The 20,613-nt window shown below is 29.9% G+C and overlaps 2 non-coding genes across 2 annotated transcripts; both read right to left on the bottom strand.

Annotated features, from left to right (window-relative positions):
• Positions 1-13,168: 13,168 nt before the first annotated feature.
• Positions 13,169-13,240, bottom strand: Trnae-cuc. Its single transcript has one exon. It is a non-coding gene; the product is annotated as a tRNA-Glu (tRNA).
• A 107-nt stretch (positions 13,241-13,347) lies between these two features.
• Positions 13,348-13,419, bottom strand: Trnae-cuc. The gene has a single exon. It is a non-coding gene; the product is annotated as a tRNA-Glu (tRNA).
• Between the last annotated feature and the right edge of the window lie 7,194 nt (positions 13,420-20,613).

Below are 20,613 nucleotides of genomic sequence, written 5' to 3' on the forward strand. Positions count from 1 at the left end.
GGAGAATATGGTTTCTCTAATGTTTCCTATAATCGCTCGCTGACATAGCCGAACATCATATTTTGAAGTTATTTATTTAAGGACGCTTATAGTTTAGGCATGTAACATAAATAGTTTTTAACCACCTGCAATCATTTTTGGATAAATCGAGCAAGAGGATAATAAGTTTATCACACTACACTTATTTTTGTGTACATCTACCGGGATTCAATTATTATTAAATCGTTATCTTACTAAAAGTAAAAAATGTAAATTTGCCCTTTTATTGTAATTGACATTTTTTACTTTACTCGGGATCAATCCTCTAAAATAGCTGAATATAATTGAATCTGCAATGTTTACTAAAAATTTACCAACTATAGACTTTCATTAACCTATTAATAATTTTGTGAAACTTACGATTTTTGGTTTGAATTTTGAACTTAAATCGTTTTTTTTTTAATATCCATGTGTTCAACGTGCCGCAGGTTATTGTCTTTCATGTGGTAAAATTTGGTTAAAACTTTTGGTAATGTCAAGTGACCAATATATATTTGATTACACGATTTTTTCAAGTTCTTAAGGAATCATATTTTTTTTCAATATTTCAAGTCATTCTAAATGACCTGAAATTGGTATTGATAATATATGTATGTATGCGTATGTGAGCCAAAATTCCATATATCATTGACGGATAACTAAGAAAATTAAGAAGACATTTTACAAGGGTTCTCATTGATAAGATTTGTGCAATTATTGTCCGAGCTGTTTCATTACAATTGACAAATAAGAGCACACATTTAGGAATATGAATATTTTATCCATATTTTAATCCAAAGGTCCTAACGCAATTTTGGAAATTCTGTTTGTTCAAGAGATATTTATTGGGATTCGTACTGATTAGTTTTTTGCTACAGAACAGTCTTGCCGCTTCTTCCTCACTAAATGTTGGAAAAATATTTTGACGATTTCAATGAAACTTGATAGATTGATGTACAGTGATAGAGTCCATGGTCTTCATAAACAACATTATAAATTATTATAGGGCTATCAAAAGTGATATAATTATAAAAATCAATTAAAATTTAGAATAATGTACCGCGCACTTAGGACATGCAATGTGTATTTTTTATTCCGTGTTTCGTACTGATCACCGTTGCCGTCTACACTTTACACTTTGTATGAAATATTTTTAAAACAAAGACTAGAATAAAATACGTCAAAAATTTCCATTTAATTATTACAATTATATATGGTGTAGGGCAGGGCATGAACATCCAATTTAATTTTGTGCAATTATAATGTGAAAACGAAACCAGTTGTGTCACAACAAATAACACATATCAAACGAACAACTATCTGACTATGTTTAGTGAAAACCCCAGCTATTTTATGATTTTAGATTTTTTTTCTACTTTTCAAAAATTTGCAACCTGTTCCTTTTTACCCAATAGGCGGGGTAAATTGGAACGGCCAGAAGGCAAACAGTCCAAAGTTTTATTTTAATTATAAAGGAATTTTACAAAATAATATACGTATATACATTATTCAACCAACAAAATATAAATTTTATGGCTGCATTTTTTTACAGAGATATAATACTGTAAATAACCTTGATCTGGCACTTCGTCAGAAATATAAATGTCAAGTTGGTCCTTTTTACCCCACCCAGGTGCTAGCTTTTATAGTGGTTACATGAAAAAAACTATTGAATCTAACTTAAAATTAACAATACATCTTATAAAACATTTAAATAACGTATATTTAAAATTTTTATCAAGGTCTTGTAATCTAAACAATAAAAAGTGCTCACAATAAAAAAAACTGTTGCTCTGGTTTTTTTAAAATTTTCGTTTAATTTCCGTTAGCAACATCGTAAGAATCAAATTGTTGACTGACTATTCACATTTTTTCTTCTACTTTCAAATATTGTTCCTAACTTAACTAAAAAGTTTTTAACTTTACTGTTTTATGAGACATCGGTGGTGTGACCTTTTTACCCGCCGACTTCTGGGCCCCGCTATGCTCTATTATAAATTATGTATGTTCATACAACTTCATTTTGAAAATAAATAGATGAAAAGTTTATCACAATTTTATTAGTTACTTAAAATGAATTCTTATTGATGAAATATTGTTCTTAACTTAACTAAAAATTCTTATTTTTACTGGTTTATGAGACATCGGTGGTGGACCTTTTTACCCACGGACCTTTGGGCCTCGCTATGCTCTATTATAAATTATGTTCATAGAACTTCATGTTGAAAATAAACAGATGAAAAGTTTATCACATTTTTTTTGTTACAGTTACTTAAACTGAATTCTTATGATGAAGCCGATTATTTTCATATATCGTCTACTGGCCTTAAGACAAAAATTTCTTCAAAACTAGTCAATGTATTAAATTATCTAAATAAGTTTTTTGAGCATTTTGCGATTCATAAAAAGTAAAATTTGTTGTGACATAATAAAATAATTTTTGCAAAAATTTGTTAATTGGACAAAGTAAATCTGCGCCCTTGTGAACGTTGAATTCAACTAATAGTTGTTGTTGATACAATATCAAGTCACATCCCGTACCAGATAGAAGGTACTATGCATCCCTTACGATCTGACGTCGTTCACTGGATTATTTGCTATCATCAATGTTGTTCCGTTGCCTGATAACCCGTCGTGGTGGATGCGGCTCAGGGCACACGGACATAATTAAATAAGCATTGTCCGAAGAGCGATGGCTTTTCCGAGGCGCCCCCAGACCGACGCTTCACAATGCACTTGATGGTACTGGATATGCGCTTCTACAATGGGCCAAGGGAGGTTTCAGCCAGAATGCAAGTCTATATCGAATCGCGACGACAATGAGAACAAGGCCCACGATGTATTTCCTGCTGGATGGCGTCTCTTCATCATCTGCCTTATCTGATGTCAACGAGATAGTTAGGGAGTCTGCATTAAGTCTACTATGGAATATTCGCTTAGATGTTCAGGATTTCTCTAACTGTCCTTCTGTAATATCGTTGCTATATTGTTATATATTTTGTAATAATTAGATATTTGTTAGAACTATTATACAAAATACTAATGATTTCACTATACCAAAGGTTGACCAAAAGATGAAATACGAATACAACGATATATTTAAATTTAAATTAAAAAAACTTCTCGAAAATGTTTCATTTTTAAACATATGAAGTTCTCGATAATTTAAGTTGCATATTACATTATATTGCAATAATATCATCAAACGCTCTTAGTATATTATGCTATTATAAATTAGAACAATCATTGTTATTTTTTATTCTCTATTTTATTTACAACTGTCCACTTAAAAACATTTAATAAATTTGGGGAATTTACAATTGTTAGCCGTAAAGGAACATTGTATGTATACTAAATGGACATGTTGAAAATCAACTCAATAGTTACAATATTATAACAAAATTATAAATAAATGAATAAAATATGATAAAAGTAGAGAAGACTGGGTACGGTTGTGTCAGGATACGCTAGTGACAGTCGTCGTAACAGCTAAACTATACAGATTTTGAGATAGGGTCCAAATAGAGAAGAATAAATTATAATTATTCAAGAACAAGTTCCCATTTTTGCTTTCAGTCAGTGCCTTACGTTAGTATGATCTGTAGTCCGCATTGCTTTTGAAGAGTCAAAAGTATGTTTTCATGTTCGAATTCTTTTAATAATGTCTTTTAATTGTATACTGTAAAACCACTTTCTTTGTTATGTTTATGTAAGTTGAACATTAATAGCTGAATACCAACAATTAGTTTTTGCTTCAATAATTTAGCTCAGTCATAATGGTGATTTGTATTTAAAAGTGTGCGTTGGGTTAGGTTGTGACAAATTTTGTAGGCACGGTTGTGACATGTATTTTTCGTCTTTTTTGGGTGAAGATTAACCCCTTCGCTTACAAAGACGCCTCAGAGGCGTCCAAAGATTATCGGCCCAACACAAATATGACGCCTCAGAGGCGTCGCAAGGTATTAGGCCCAAACACAAATATGACGCCTCAGAGTCGTCGCAAGGTTATCGGTCCAAACACGAATAGGACGCCTTAGAGTCGTCGCAAGTCTACCGGACGAAACATAAATAATACATTTCCGAAACTTGGTGAAGCATATACATACATGGTTTGTAAGAAGTTTTAAAAAAAATACACACTATAATGTCTTCAAGAAAAAATTAGTGATGAATTACATAGCAGTGATGACTTTGCTACCAGTAGTACTGACAGTGGTAGCGACATACTTTTCGCACAAATATATAAATTTATAATAATATGTATAAATTTATTATTTGTAATAATCAATTTTCAGTTTTATTTAAGAATAAATGTAATTATTTATCAAACATCTTGTGAAGTTAATTGTACCGAGCACGTGTATATACAAACTACAGGAATTTTATGATTTGTACAGTTTCGAACGCCGAGCCAAGTTGTTTATGCCACTGCGTGCGGCCGACCTTAGTGTCGTTTTTGGCCCGTAAATTTGGATACTAGCTGGTAAGCGAAGGGGTTAAATAGATGTAAGAAATCTAACTTAACTAAAACAAAATAAAAAAGAGAAAGGAACAGGTATATTTAATACAACAAAAAAAGATTTTATAAAGATTTCTTGTTAACTTTGTTTAAAAAATTATGTTTTGTTATATATCGTTATATTTCATTCATAAGATTTGTTAAATGTTCATGTTGTATTGTGTTACATTTTTATGTTATTAACCACAATAAAAGTCATAATAAACAATTTTTGTGTTTATACATATTTTTTGCGAGTCACAACCCTCCCTCGGTTGTCCCTGTGTCAAAATCAGTGTAGTTCAGCTAGATAGGTTATATGACATTCGCACTTTTCTTGTATGATTTGATTTTATGACAAATCTATTGTATTTAAGAACAGTATTTCACTATTTTCACCACAAAAGTTCAAATTACCATTTAATTTATTTTTCTCTCAAATAACTGGTGAATTAACAGAATTATTGTTTGTAAAAAAAGTGGGACAACCGTACTCAGTCATCCTTATCCGTTCGCTTTTTTATTTTTTTTTAATCAAATAGATAACGATATTATTCAATCATCTATTAAATTAAATAATGATGCTTAATTTAATTTTAGAACATTTTTTAGAAACATTTTAGAATTAAATACTTCTTATTTTATATTTTTTTAGTTATGTTTTGGTATTTTCGTGTCAGTTAAAATATAAAAAATGTTTTAACCTTGTTCTTTCGTTCCACGCATAATTATTACAAAATATTTAAAAAATTGTTTGAATATTTTTCTATCGTAGAATTTTGCAATTATTATAAAATTTTTGGATAATGACACTTTTCAAGTATCGAAACGCAAAAATAAAATAAAAACATGTGAATTATTTTTTTATTTTGACAAATAGACTGCTAGATATATTAGGTTTCAACGTCAAGAAACTCCAAAATTCATGATTAAATATTTAGTAAAAACAAGAGGTCGCATAAGGTTCACCCGCAATTGAAGTAAAACTTATTTCCTATTGTACAAGATGGCATTTAAGTGAAAACAATTTTGAATATTTTGAATGTTTATTTGTAATATGGTAACACTCGTGATGAACACATTAATTAGTGTCAACCACTATACACATTTATATAATGATAAATAATAAATTATATATTTATAATAGCATTAGAAATATGTAAAATTATTTAAAAACAATAATGTAATTAAAGTCATGTTTCAAATATCACATGATCGGTTTGTCATTGTAATTAGCATTTAGAAATGAATCTTCATTAGAGAGATGAAGTAACTTCTATGCTGTAACTTCTATAATATTTGTTCACACAGTAAAATATGTTAAATAACGCATAAACAAATATTGTTTTCGCAACTTTACTCATCATATAATTGTGTTTGAAGAACTTCATGTAATTAAAATTAACATACATTCATTGACTGCTTGTATTTTTTTTTTACTTTTGAACAGCTGTAATATCTGTCTTGCCTAAAAAATATTTTCCATTTCAATAAGTTCAAAGATTTATAGAAACTGCCAATAATATAGAAATTATTTCAATAAACTTACGGCACAAATGTTGCATTGGTTTTATTATTTTCATTATAATTATTTACACGGGACACGGTATAATATTCTATGCCGATTTCCATGTTGATATCGGTACGCATGCAACGACAGATCTCTATTCACATACAAGACGATTAATCACAATCGACGCGTATAGAAATAATATCAAGAGCGAATGACGAATCATTGGCACTCGACTCTTATGTTATCTTATCTGCCGTAACGCACTTCCGTTGCATTTGTACGGATTTACACCCTAGTCACGCCTAAAGAAGTTTTACTTCAAAAAATTATTAATCAGTTATTACGAGCAAGCTTGATGAGATTTCGAAATAATATTGATCACGGCTTTCTTATGAATAAATAAATCAATAAAGTGAATTTAATAATTAATATCTCGATAATTTAACATCGGACCTCTGGTTACAATTAAATTCAGTACATGGAGGCAACGATCGTCGACGTCCTCCGCGTGGCAAAAGCTTATCCTCCGAGGATACAATATCCTGCCGGGGCCGTCGTGGGCTGCCGAGCAAGAGAATGACTGCGTTAATGAGCTGCCTCCAAAGCGACCATAGACAGAATTATGTCTCTAGATGTACTCGTATATAAGATTTATATTGTAGACAAGGACAATGATTTAACCGTATCTTAGTCGTTCGTATTAACACCCTATATTGTGACTCTTTACATATAGAAATATTAATTTTCAAATATTGTGTATTCAATTATATATTATTTATTAGTTGAATCGAGGCTTTTAGTTTTATTTTCGGATGAGCTTTCTACTTGTTTAGCGTAACATAATATGATAAAAACTAATTTAAAAGTCTAACGTTTTAATTAAAAAAAAAAACAATCTCACAGGAGTATAGACATCTTTATATTTTTAAATACTATATACCAGAATATTCAATATCAAGCAGAAATGTTTGGAAGTAATTTTTTCGAAATGATATACTACAAACGATTTGGAGAGTACGTGGCGTAAGTGTTTGTAGCCTCGACCATGCAGTAAAGATATCTGTTTTTAATGGATTCATACGACAGGGATTTTTGGATCGAATACTGTCATTGCCTCAGAATGTATGAAAATATATATATAAATGATATATATAATTAATTTGAAATTAAATAGAATTGGATTTGTTAAGTAATTTTTTTTTGTCAATCAAAACTTTATTAAAGGAATAAAAATTAGGAGCAAAAATCGAAATTACAGAATTCGAATAGCTAAGTTGTATTAGGAGTAAGAAAAAAAAAATTAGAACTAATTGGGATCAAAAAGAAGAATGAAGAAATAAAAAAGCAAGGAGTTGAATAGAATTAGAAATTCGAAATAAAAGAGCATGAATTCAAGAAAGAGTATAAAGTAGTCAAATTGAAGCAAATAATGGAAAGAAATTGAAAAAGAAAAATGGAGGAAAATATAGTATAGGATGTATATAAATAGATTGTATATGATATAACAGATAGTATAGAATAAAAATAAATGAAATGTTAAAGGTGGCTAAATGCTCAGAGTAAGCGAGACCAAATAAAATAAAAAAAAAACTGTTTTTACTTAAATATATATATATATATATATATATATATATATATCAAAATATGAATAAAAAAATAATTAAATTAGCTTTTAAGTACACTATATCTTGTAATATATACACAATTGAATTTATACGATTGAAAAGATTATATGAAGATATAGGGTAGGACGGGGCCCAAATGTCTAATTTGACTTTGAGCAATTATATATATTGTGAAAACCACACCAATTAATTATATCACAACAAATAACACATATCAAACAAACAACTATTTTTTTAAAAAAGTAAAATTCCCAGCTAATCATTGTGGAAATGTGTTTTTTCTCTGTTTTTCAAAATAATTTTATCTAATACTTTTTACCCCATCGTCGGGTAAAATGAGACGGCCAGTTGACTAATGTCTTATTTTTAACTTTCTAGGAATTTTACGAAATAATAGCTACATAAATCAACCGATGCAAAATATACATTTTTACTCGGAAACATTTTTTATAGAGATAACACAGTATATAACTTTGATCGGGTATTTTGCTAGAAATATTCACCAGCAGAGTTGGGATAACTATTTACTTATTTTATTTATAGCAAAATTTTTTTTTCAACTAAAGTTCCTTTTTCATTTTATTTTTATTTCTTAGACATTTATCGAGGTAAAAGTTTAATTGGTTTTACCCCATCCACAAGTAAGCTTTTATAGACAGTTTTATGAAAAAAACTGTTGAATCTAACTTACAATTAAAAATATATCTTATAAAACAAATCAATAACGTATACTTAAAAATTATAAGGTCTCGCAAACTAAACAACAGTGCTCACAACCAAACAGCAAACAATAGAAGAAAATACTTTTGTTATGAATTTTCAAACATTGCCGTTTATCTCCCGATAGCAACATCCTAAAAATCAAGATGAAAGCTTGTTATACATCATTTTCCCTCTACTCTCAAACATTGTTGTTAAAAAATTCTTAACTTTACTTGTTGAGCTATAGTTGATGAATCTTTTTACCCGCGGACGTTTAAGTCTCGCTCTGCTCTACCCTATATTATACCTTAATGTGCTTTAATTAGAACATAATATTTATTTGTTAATTATCTTTTATCCATATCTCCATATCGAACGCGCTATGTCAACTATAAGGTCATTACTTAATAGGTTATTACAATCTTTTATCGCATTAGTAGGAAAATAAGCGTCGAAAATTAATTCTAATTAGAGCCACTACAGGAACATTGTACCCTGTAATATATGTGGAGTGGAATAAAGTCGAGTGGAATGGAGTGGTGCTCGTTTCGTATTCAAACATAATGGATTTCGTAGTACTCTTTTATCCGGTAATCTTCAAATCACAGCACTACACATTATTTATGATGTAAATATTCATTCACCGAAACAAACACGTGCGAGCGCTCAGGTCGTTAGTCAACTATTATTCCCTTTGATATAGTTTTTCAATAATTCGAAAAGTTATGGTGTTGTAATGTTTTTCTTTGCTTACTACGATATGATAAAATAATTATTTTTTGGCTTTTTTACACTGTAAGTTCATTTTTTTTATATTAAAATTACTTTTTTTATATTATTCAAATTAATTAGTTTTAATTCGCACCAAATTTTATATATACTTTGTCCTTTATCACTTTATATATAGCAAATAATGAGTATAGTATTCTACCTTTTTCTTTAGTATTTTGGTAGTTTCTACAAAAGTTGACATTACTGTTGCCCGATGTCAGCTTAAACTCATTATCTCAATTCCCAGTTTTGAATTCTGTTTTCATTTAATTCGAAAACAGAATCTGGTTCTATTTTAATGTGTTGAACAACAATACATTTTTGTTATTGGTAGTGATGACTCAAAAATTAATTTTTGATATAAATTTTGACATAGATCACACGGATGATACTGAAAATTTACTGAAATATGGGTTCATATCACTGCATATATTCAATTTCTAACTATCTTATATATGGAAGCAAATAATGAAAATAGTTTTCTGCCTTCTTCTTTAGTATTTTAGTATGTTTATATAAAAGTTGACATTACTCATGCCCGATTGTCATTTAGTGATAAGTTTAAACTCATTTTCTTAATTTCGAGTTAATTTAATTTTAATTCAAAATCTGGTTCTATTTCAATAGAATAATCTTCATCGTTTGTGTTACAAGGTGTATAGTTATAATGACTCAAAAATTAATTTTTGATATAAACTGTTACATAAATCAGGCGATGATACTTTAAATTTTCCGAAATATGAGTCAATTGTTGATACTAACAAAATATTTTAATAATTTTTTAAAAAATATCGCAAGTTTTCCACTGCATTTATTCAATTCCAGACTATTTTATATATAAAAGTGAACATTTTTGCCACCTGATGTCAACTGAGGAATTCACGATGTTTTGCAATTTTTAATTAAAATGTCGTCTATGTTGAAACACGATCCAAGGTATGATAACTGTTGGTGCATGGCATCGTGCCTTAAGGCAAATTGCTGCAACTTTCGTACCATAACTTAAAACTTTTTGAAAACTTTGAAAAAAAAAGTTTTTGGAAAATATTGAAATTTTTGAAAAAAAATTGTTTTTTTTAACAAATTTGTTTTTTTTTTTTTTGAATAATTAGAATTTTTTCAAAGCAATCGTGCTGCTTCTTAGAGACGAAATATCAAAGCGCATAAGCGCCGCGTTGCCAGTCTATCGTTTGCACATAATAGATCTTGGTACGAAACCCATAAAAATATGGAATAAATTTGTACTTTGATCATTCAATGCGCATATGTCTAATGATCATTTTTGACCGCCAAATGGCATTTTTTTTACTGTTTTCATTGGATTTTCAAAACCGCTGGACCTGCCTTCCAAAAAATTTAATAAGTTCTATATTTTGTTACTAAAAGTAGAATGTTTTTGAATCATTCAAATCGTTCACTCCGTTCCCTCAAAAACTGAATTACAATTTTTGGCACTTTTTGCCCAGTATCTTTTAAACCAGCTGGATCTGCCTTGTTCAAAAACCAATAAGCACGTCTCTCGATCGATTAGAATTGAATGTTGTTTAATAATTCAAATCATTAAAAATTTGTTACAGTTCAGATAAAAAAATATTATTATGAATTATAGCAGGAAATGTGTTGCATGTGCAGAAATTTATTTGTAATCACTAAATATAATTGCCCAATGAGACTAATATTAAACTATTGATGTGCATCAAGAGTGAAAACTAAGCATAACATTTGCTTGTGATGTCAAGATTACTTTAATATTGTACTTAATAAATATCAATTTGCAATGACTGGTTTGTAACAAAAGCTCTATGCTTAATTATAATGGAATAAAACGACATAATTCATATGTAGCTAACTTGGCACTTTTTTCTTATACCTATTTCATGTTGAAACTTGTAGTAAAACAAAGCAGGCTTAATCGAGATTATGCCTCATATTTTTACACATCTGAATAATTTCCAACCGCCGCCCTATGGTAGTTTCAATTTAGTTTCACGAACCTAGTTATTAAAATGTGTCCAGTCCAGTCCAGTTCAGTCCAGTCGAGTCCGGCCGGAACACTTTGAATATTTTTGTGTTGACCTAGTTAGATTGTCCATGTGTTTAATTGTTTTCCCTAAACGACATCGTCGATCGCGCATTTACGTGCAGAGGACGCCTTCGCTCGCAAAACTTATTCCGAATACTTCTCGACTTTAACTTCTGCTTCACATTTGCTCACGCGATCGTTATGGCCCTTTTGGATACTTATCGCTAAATATGTTCCATTAACTTATCGCATGATAAAAAATCAATATTTATTTTCGGTCAGATTATGTCTTTGTCTTTATCGCAATGTAGCCAAATATATTTGTACACGGCGAATCGTTTGCTTTAGCTTGAAATGGATGTGCTTAAGATTATTTCAGGTAAACCGTATGTACAACGTAGGCTTATGTTATTTTATTAATGACTCTTAAAGGTAATTAGTATTTTACCTTTTAAACTTCGCTAACATAGTATTGTTCAGGGGAGCTAGGGGCTTAATGTAACAGGGATAACTAGTAACAGGCGTTTTTCAATAGGATCTTAAACGACATTGAATTTTTAACTTCCCGTAGGGCAAATTATAGTAATCATGAAGAACTGATCATGAAGGTTTAGCGGTTTCTGAAATCTAGTATAAAAAGTAATAAAAAAACGCCAATTTGGCGGTCAAAAATGATCATTAGACATATGCACATCAAATTATCAGATATTTTATAGAGATTTTAATAATGTATATCATTTTTGTTTACATTCCTATGGATTCCGTACCAATGTTTATCCGTTAGACTGCGACGCGGCGCTTACGCGCTTCGATTCTTCGTCTCTATGCAGTTAAAGCAGTACGATTGCTTTGAAAAAAAGTTCAGAATTTCCAAAATATTTCAAAATAAATTATTCTTCAAAAAGTCTTTTTTTTCAAGAAAAAGTATTTTTTTGTCAAAAAATTTATAATTTCTCCAAAACCTAATTTTTTCAGAGTATTTTTTTTTCACAAATGTTAATCTTTTTAAAAAATAATAATTTTTGGTACGGGAAGTTCCAGCAATTTGCCTTAAGGCACGATGCCATGCGCTCCACTAGTTTTTTTTCTTTATTGGACATGCATATTACTTGGGGAGTACTAGTTGTATCAAAATAAATGCAATAAAAATAATACAATTTTATAAGCTATTATGATCAGAATAAATTAAAATTAATATAATAAATATATTAAAATCACTTCCAACGATCCTTCGATCGATTCTTGGCAATTAAAAATATCAGAATGTATAAAAATTTCAATTGTAATGTGTATGTAAAAAATGATATCAGAATGTATAGAATTTGAATTAGAATGGTAGAATGTATAGAATTAAAATGGAATAAAATAGCAGAAGATGTAAGAAGATGAAAGGAATAGATAATAAAAAGAAGAAAAAGAAAGAATGGAAATAAGTTGAAAAAATATAAGGAAGAATAGGATTTATATGAAGAAGACAAGATAAAAATTATATAGTATAAGAAGAATAGGATTTATGTAAAAAAAAGATAGTATGAAAACTAAAGATTGCCGAAGATTTGTAGTAGTAAGAAAATAATTAAGAAATGTTGTAGGTGGCTAGTAATGCTAGTAAGCAATATTTGTTATTGTTATATCTGGTACTGGTTTTAGGTACTCATTTGGTTGATCCTCATTTTTTTATATATTAGTATTGCCTCTGTTTTTCAATACTTCATCTACGTAAGAAGGTAACTTCAGGTACTATCGTACTAGTACAACTATCAAGTGCTGTAAAATTTGTGACGTATCGGATACGATTAATCAAAATTTAAATTATTTTCCTAGATATAACTGGTTGACCACGATAATGCTCTTCTGTTTCATTTCTCCGCAAAACTTTAAAAGCATTTTTTTCCAAACTGTCTTTTCCGATATATCGAATACTAATTGTTTTGTCATACCCTAGAAGAAAATTAAATTAAGGAGAATTAATTATTTAATTTTAGTGAATATATTTGGGGAGTAGGATTAAAAATAAATTCCCATGCGGGAAATCGAACCCCGGCCTCCTGGGTGAGAGCCAGGTATCCTAACCACTAGACAACATGGGATATAACAAAAATTCATTGTTTCGCCATAGCCTAGAAGAAAATTAAATTAATTAGAATTAATTATTTAATTTTAGTGAATATATTTGGAAAGTAGGATTAAAAATAAATTCCCATGCGGGGAATCGAACCCCGGCCTCCTGGGTGAGAGCCAGGTATCCTAACCACTAGACAACATGGGACATGGCAAAAGTTCATTGTTTTGGCATAGCCTAGAAAAAAATTAAATTAATTAGAATTAATTATTTAATTTTAGTGAATATATTTAGAAAGTAGGATTAAAAATAAATTCCCATGCGGGGAATCGAACCCCGGCCAACTGGGTGAGTCACCAAATATGGTGAACAATTTTTACTGAAAATATCGTTTGCTTTTTCTTTACAAGCCTTTCAAACATTGCATAAAATTTATACCTTTAGACCAAAATTAGTCTATTACCTGCATATTTCGAGAAAATTGTGAAAACCTAATGTGAGAATGAATGACCATTTACACCTAGTTAACTTCCCGAAGGAAAAGTTTATGTTTTCATCAAAAAATCCTATTCGCTAATTCTATGTTTTCTCAACGTTTCAAGCCATTCTGAATCGAATGAAGCCAAATTTGGAAAATGTATATGTGTGTGTGTATGTGCGTGTGGACGAATAGATTTTTTGCCATACATCGACGTTTTCTCAAAAACTGCTGGACCGATTTCAAAAATTTAAAAGCCATTCGATTTATCTCAATAAGGACTAGCGTTTATCAATTTTACGCGAAGATTAGCCAAGCAGTTAAAAAAAAATTTCGACGATTTTTATTATTATTTTTGTGATGGTAGATATAATTGTCTTCTAGATCATACTAAAATATTACGGCCCTACGACAACTCGTTTAGCTTTAAAAATTCGTCAAAGTTTGGTATCGTTTTTTGGCATTTGTTAAAATTAGACCTTTCGTCGACGTTTTCTGAAAAACGCCTGAACCGATTTCAGAAATTTAAAAGCCACTAGATGTATCTCGATGACGACTATCGTTTGTCAGTTTTGTGCGACGATCTGCCAAGCCTTTTTTTGTCATTTGGATAAAAGTGTTAAACTTTTCGTCCAAATTTAAGCTCATACTACCGAATCGATAATAAAAAATCAAAAACTGTTCGAAAGATATTAGTTGGGAATGATACTAATTAGTTTTAGGTGAAAATCTACCGAGCCGTTTTCTTGTAATTAACTGTTGAAAAAAAATTTAAGCCGATTATTATGAAACTTTTTTTGGCGATTATATATCATGATCTTATAGAACTTACAAAAATATTACAGCCTAACAAGTAGTTTAATTTTAAAAATTCATCAAAGTTTGAGAAAATGAGTAGTTTTTTTACGTTTGTTAAAATCAAAATTAGATATTTACTTAGTATAACGATAGAGTAGTCGGTTTTAAAATTGATTTTTAGAAAATACTTTGAGTTAACGTGATCGTTCGTTCTTAATTTGTGTAATAAATCTACTCGGAATACTTATAATCACTCATAATTTTTTTTTTTATTATTGATTAAGTCGATTATTTACACATATCGGGCAGTTCATGTAACTTGCCTCAAGGCAAAATACCAATACCAACTAGTTTTTCTAATATTGAGTTATTCAATACTTCTATGCACTGTAAAAATTTTAATAAAACTTACACAAAATAAGCATATCGTTAGTCCATAATAAATAGTGCTATTTGTTACTTCAGAATAATTGGTCATGTAAAACAATTTTACGCTGATGGTAGATAATTTATTCAAGACACTTGGTTCTAATATGACAATGTAAAAACATCAATACATGCATAACATGTTTATCCGTTAATTATTTTCGCGTTGTTACTTCAGAGGCGAAAACGACTGGCGTCTGTTTAGCCTTGTATCAAGTTAAATCACTTATCATATTTCTGATCGTCTAAATCCTCACACAAGCGTTTTCCCATTGAATTAAGTGTTTCGTTTTGCGTCTTTGTACCGTCGGCGGCGTCGGCAGTAATCAAATTACCTCACTAAGAGGATGTGTTCGAGTGCGTTGCGGCAGTCAAGGGAACTCGACTTCGTGGAAACGTCCTGCGATCTGTGCAAACTCCGACTGGGAAAGATCGGAACCCTTCAGCTCTACAAGACTTCATTACACTTAAATACACATCAAATATTGTTGACTGGATGTGTTATTACAGGATTAGGGTGATTGATACATTTTGAAAATTTGTTATGACGCCAATGGAAAATTATTGTTAGGAGCCAAGGAATAAAAAGTGTTTTAAGTGCGGAAAATTAATTATTTTCACTAAATAAAATTAGGTATGTTAGTAATAAATCATTATTAAACAATGTAAAAGAAATCAATAACTAGTAGTGCATGGCATCGTGCCTTAAGTCAAATTGCTGGAACTTCCCGCACCGTAATTAAAAATCTTGGTACGAAACCCAAAAAATACACAAAATGTGTACACATTATGAAAATCTCTATAAAATATCTGATAATTTGCTGTGCATAAGTCCAATAAACATATTTGACCGCCAAATGGACCGTTTTTTTTAACTTATTTTTATTGAAAGTTTATACCCGCTGGACTTGCCTTCCCAAAAACTTAATCAGCCATTTATCTTAAAATGTTTTTTGAATTATTATAATCGGACGCTCCGTTCTCTTAAAAACTGAGGTACCGTTTTTGGCACTTTTTGCCCCATATCTTCGGAACGGCTGGACCTGCCTCCGTCAAAAACTAATCAGCACGTCTCCCTATCAATACAAATCGAATGTTTTTTGAATTATTCAAATTGCTTCATCCGTGTTCCCGAAATCGTGGACGAAAATTTGTATCCTCACACACACACAAACACACATCCATTTTTTCTAAGGTATGCTAAAATGTTCAATTTTAGTGTTAAGTTATGAGTTCAAATACAAATCATTTTTATATAGTTGAAATATATGTTGATATAGTGGAAAATAACGAAGATTTAATTTATTGATATTTAGAGTAAGCAATTTATATCGAGTATGTTTTACCATGCCATTTTTTGATAAACGATTTTGTAAGAAGATTTCATTGGATAAAAAATAAAATATACGTATTTCCATGTTGATAGCTTTATAATAATTAATATAAAAATACATAAGTTATCATTATAATCTGAAGCTCTTTATTAGATTTTACCCCATAGATTGGATAAAAAGGGACAGCCATCGGGCGAAAAGATGTAATGTCTTATTTTTAATATTAAAGGAAGAACTAATAGCTTAATTATTTAACTAATAATTAATAAGAACTAATAGCTTAATTATTTAACCAACGCAAAATCAAAATTTTATGGGCTATTTATTACAAATATTTCACCGTATATAATCTTGATCTGGTATTTTATCAGAAATGTTTATCAGCATAGTTAGAATAACTATTTATTTAATTTATCTCATGTAGAATTGCTTTTTTGAAGTTATTTTACTTTTTTATTTATTATTTCCTTATTGTTTACACCTTTGTCAGGGTAAAGTTTCGGTTGTTCCTTTTCACCTCACCAATATGAAAGTTGTTATAGAGGTTATATAAAAAAAGTGTTGAATCTAACTTAAATATAACAATACAGCTTATAAAACATATAAATAAATGTTATATTAAGGCCTCGTAAACTAAACAACGGTACTCATAACCAAAAAAAACTAACAACGAAAAAAAAAATTGATATGGATTTTTTCAAATTTGTTCTTTATCTCCTGATACAGATGTCGAAAAAATCAAGGTGATGGCTGGTTATACATTTTTTTCAATACTTTCAAGTATTAATGTTTAAAAACTCCTGTTATTGAGATTTCAGTGGTGGACCTATAATCAAAAGAATATATACAAGCCAGTATCAATCTTTAAAAAAATAATAAAATATTGGCCCTAAATTCGGTCCTTGTGGCACACCCAATCTAATCGTCAATTTGTTTGAAATGTTTTGTACAAAGTCATTTATATATGTTTTCTCCGATAAACATTTAGCCGTATACATAATATACAAATTATTTTCACTTGTATGTTCATTTTACTTTCTTTAATGAATCTAATTATATAGGAATCACAATTTAATAAACGACTTTATAGAGTAAAATTTTTCAACCCATTTGTCTTTTTGTCTCAAATAAGCTGCATTCTAGAATAGTGATTCTAGATTCGAATTCGAGTTTTTGATTTGGTAGTGAAATTTTTGTCTTGTCTTGTCGATAAACTGTCGAGTCTTGTGTTCAAGCTGCATTTTAGAATAATGTGTTCAATTGATCTTCCGTAATTTTTTAATGACAAGACATTGAGTTTACAGAGACAAGTAGAGTTCATATACCTGAAGTGATCTTTCTCGAGTACTGCACTTTTCTAATTCATCAAAAGAACTATTTCCAAATACGTTAGACTAATTGTATCACTAGACAGAACGATGGTCAATTAAGAGAGGAGCTATTATTTTATTTTGTGATTCGAATTCGAGTTTTCGATTCGGTTTTGAAACCTTTGTCTTATCGATAAACTGTCGAGTATTGTGTTAACCGTTTGAGAGGGCTTGCACCGAACTGCGTGACCACCGGCGGCCGAAGTCCACAGAACGCCGAACGTCGAACTTAATGACGCCTTCGGGAATTTTGTTCGTTGTGTAACATCATCTGGGAGACGGTACATCGGTCTCTGCGTGTTGGGAACACATTTCAAATACATAAGAGAAGTGACGTGCAAATTCGAAATGTTGTCTAATTGCTTTAAAGGAATTATTTGTATTAATTTTATTGGTGTATTTGGAATTCGATAAGTATTATTGAGAATTAACTATTCAAAAGCTGGGGGCGTAGCTCAGTGATAGCATACCCGACTAGCACATTAGAGATCTTAGGATGGAGTCCTGGCATCGGCCTCTCAATCTAGTAAATCATCTCTATTAAATTTAAAATTCAATAATTTCTGTCATTTCCTAGCCCTGACCTTAAATGACTATTGAGTTTTTTTGTATAATTAGCAATAATTTGCAAACATATTTACCCCCCCCCCCCCATTGCCTCTGGGTAATCTGCAAGCATAATTGCAATTTTAAAATGTTCTCAAATTACAGCTGTAATCTATAAACAAATTTAACAGTAAATTTAAATGAATACTCAACAGTCATTTAAGCTAATAAGGGCAGAAAACGACGGAACACCCATGTGTAGATTTTTAAAAGGTTATATAAGAAAAACATGTGAATCTAACTTTAAATTAACAATAGATCTTAAAATTACATAACGTAAATTTAAAAAAAAACTCAATTAAATAACGTATACTTAAAAAATATTCTCGGTCTCATAAACTAAACGACAGTGCTCACAACCAAAAAAACTAAGAATGAAAAAAAAAACACCTTCGTATGGATTTTTAAACTTTGCTGATTGTCTCCTGAATGCAACGTCGTAAGAGCCAGGATGATGACTGATTACTTATTTTTCCGCCTACTTTCAAATTTTGATGTTAAACAATTTTTAGCTTCACTTTTTATAAAGATATCAGTGGTGGATCTTTTTACCTGAGGACCTTTGAGCCCCACTCTACCCAATATAATATATAAATACATACAAGCTATGATATTAATCAAAAATATCATCGATTGACTGACAATATACGTTATTTCTAAAAATATTTCTTTTAAAAGCGTTGTCGTGTATCGGTTGGCCCTAAATTATAAGACTAGAGAAATCTAAATATATTTTTTAAATAAATCAATGTTTCTTTTAATGTTAAAGTTAACGACAATAGATTATTTGAATGTTCAGCAATCAATTACGGATGTTGATCATATACCTATACTAGAGCCAATTTGGTTTATAAAATTTTTTTTTTTTCGAAAAATGTAGGTCCACGACAATTGTCTATTAATAATTAAATTGTCTATTAATAATAATTTAATAAATAAAATGTTTATTATTAAAAAAATCAAGTACATCCACGCCAATACTTGTATGTATTAATGTATATAGTTTCATGTGTACATAGTCATCACATTTTTATTAAGTCAAATTGGCTTGATCCGTAAATATAAGTATTAAAAATAATTTCGATAAGCATTTTTTTAGATTTCAACATAATTTTCAACCAATCATATATAGATTATATATGTCAGTACGATCAATCCGTTTTCATGCGGGATATTATGATGAAGCTAATTCAATTATCAGATTTGCTTTTATCGTTTATAATTATTCATAGTATTAAATATGAAAGTTGAACGCTCTTAATCGGCAGATCACACAACAAATACTTCCAACGCGCGCGTACATATAATCGGTTTGCGTGTTCACCACCAGCCAAGCGGCTCGATCAATGAGTTCGCTAATGTAAAGCAAAATCACACGACACGTCCTTAAATATACACGTATATATACAAATATATATGGATAATATGATATATAATATTATATGCATTATATAATTATATAAATACTGCTTGGCTCGCATGAAAAAAGCTGCCGAGATCGAATCCTGGTTCTTTACATGAAAAATTGATACTGAACATGATAAGCCAATTTATCAAACATAATTATCTTTATCAAAGAGATATGTAAGAGTTTAATGCAATAGAATAAGATAGTTAATTTAATGTATGATGTATGTTAAAATCAGTATTTTGCTCAATGAATGTGTAGTACATCGAATAGTGTAGGTTATATAAGAATAACTGTTGAATTTATCTTAAAATTAATAATATATATATATATATATATATATATAACTTATATAATATAACATATATATATATAACAATTAAATAACGTATACTTAGTAACAATAAATAACGTATACTTAGAATTTATATTAGGGTCTCGTAACCTAACCAATAATGCTCACAACCCAAGAAACTGAATGAAAGAAAATACTTTTGTGTGGCCACTTTATATAAGCAATAAAGCTTTCGAAATTAGCAGATTCTTTTATATAAATAAAGCCGAATTTTTTTTGTAAAGTTATTATTGAAGTAAAACTTTTTTAGGCGCGACTAGGGTGTAAATCTGTACAAATGCAACGGAAGTCCGTTACGCCCGAACTGTTGGTCATTTGCTCTCGATGAGATCATTTCTATATGGGTCGATTGTGATTAGCCGTCGTGTATGTAAATAGAGATCTGTCGCTGTATGCGTACCGATATCAACGTCGTGTGCGTACCGATATCGACAAGGAAATCGGCATAGAAAATTAACATTTTAAAGTTATATCGTTGTACAAATCTTGATTTAATGAAACATGACTGAATCAGAAGAATATTTTACGCCGTTCTTTAAAAAAAATAAAACAATTAAACATTGATTAGAAATTATTTCTATATTATTCGTAGTTTTTATAAATCTTTGAAGTTATTAAAATGGAAA

Source organism: Ctenocephalides felis, unplaced genomic scaffold, assembly GCF_003426905.1.
Source record: "Ctenocephalides felis isolate EL2017-DRISC unplaced genomic scaffold, ASM342690v1 CF-g0.4_SCAFFOLD_01886, whole genome shotgun sequence".
Classification (NCBI taxonomy): Eukaryota; Metazoa; Arthropoda; class Insecta; order Siphonaptera; family Pulicidae; genus Ctenocephalides; species Ctenocephalides felis.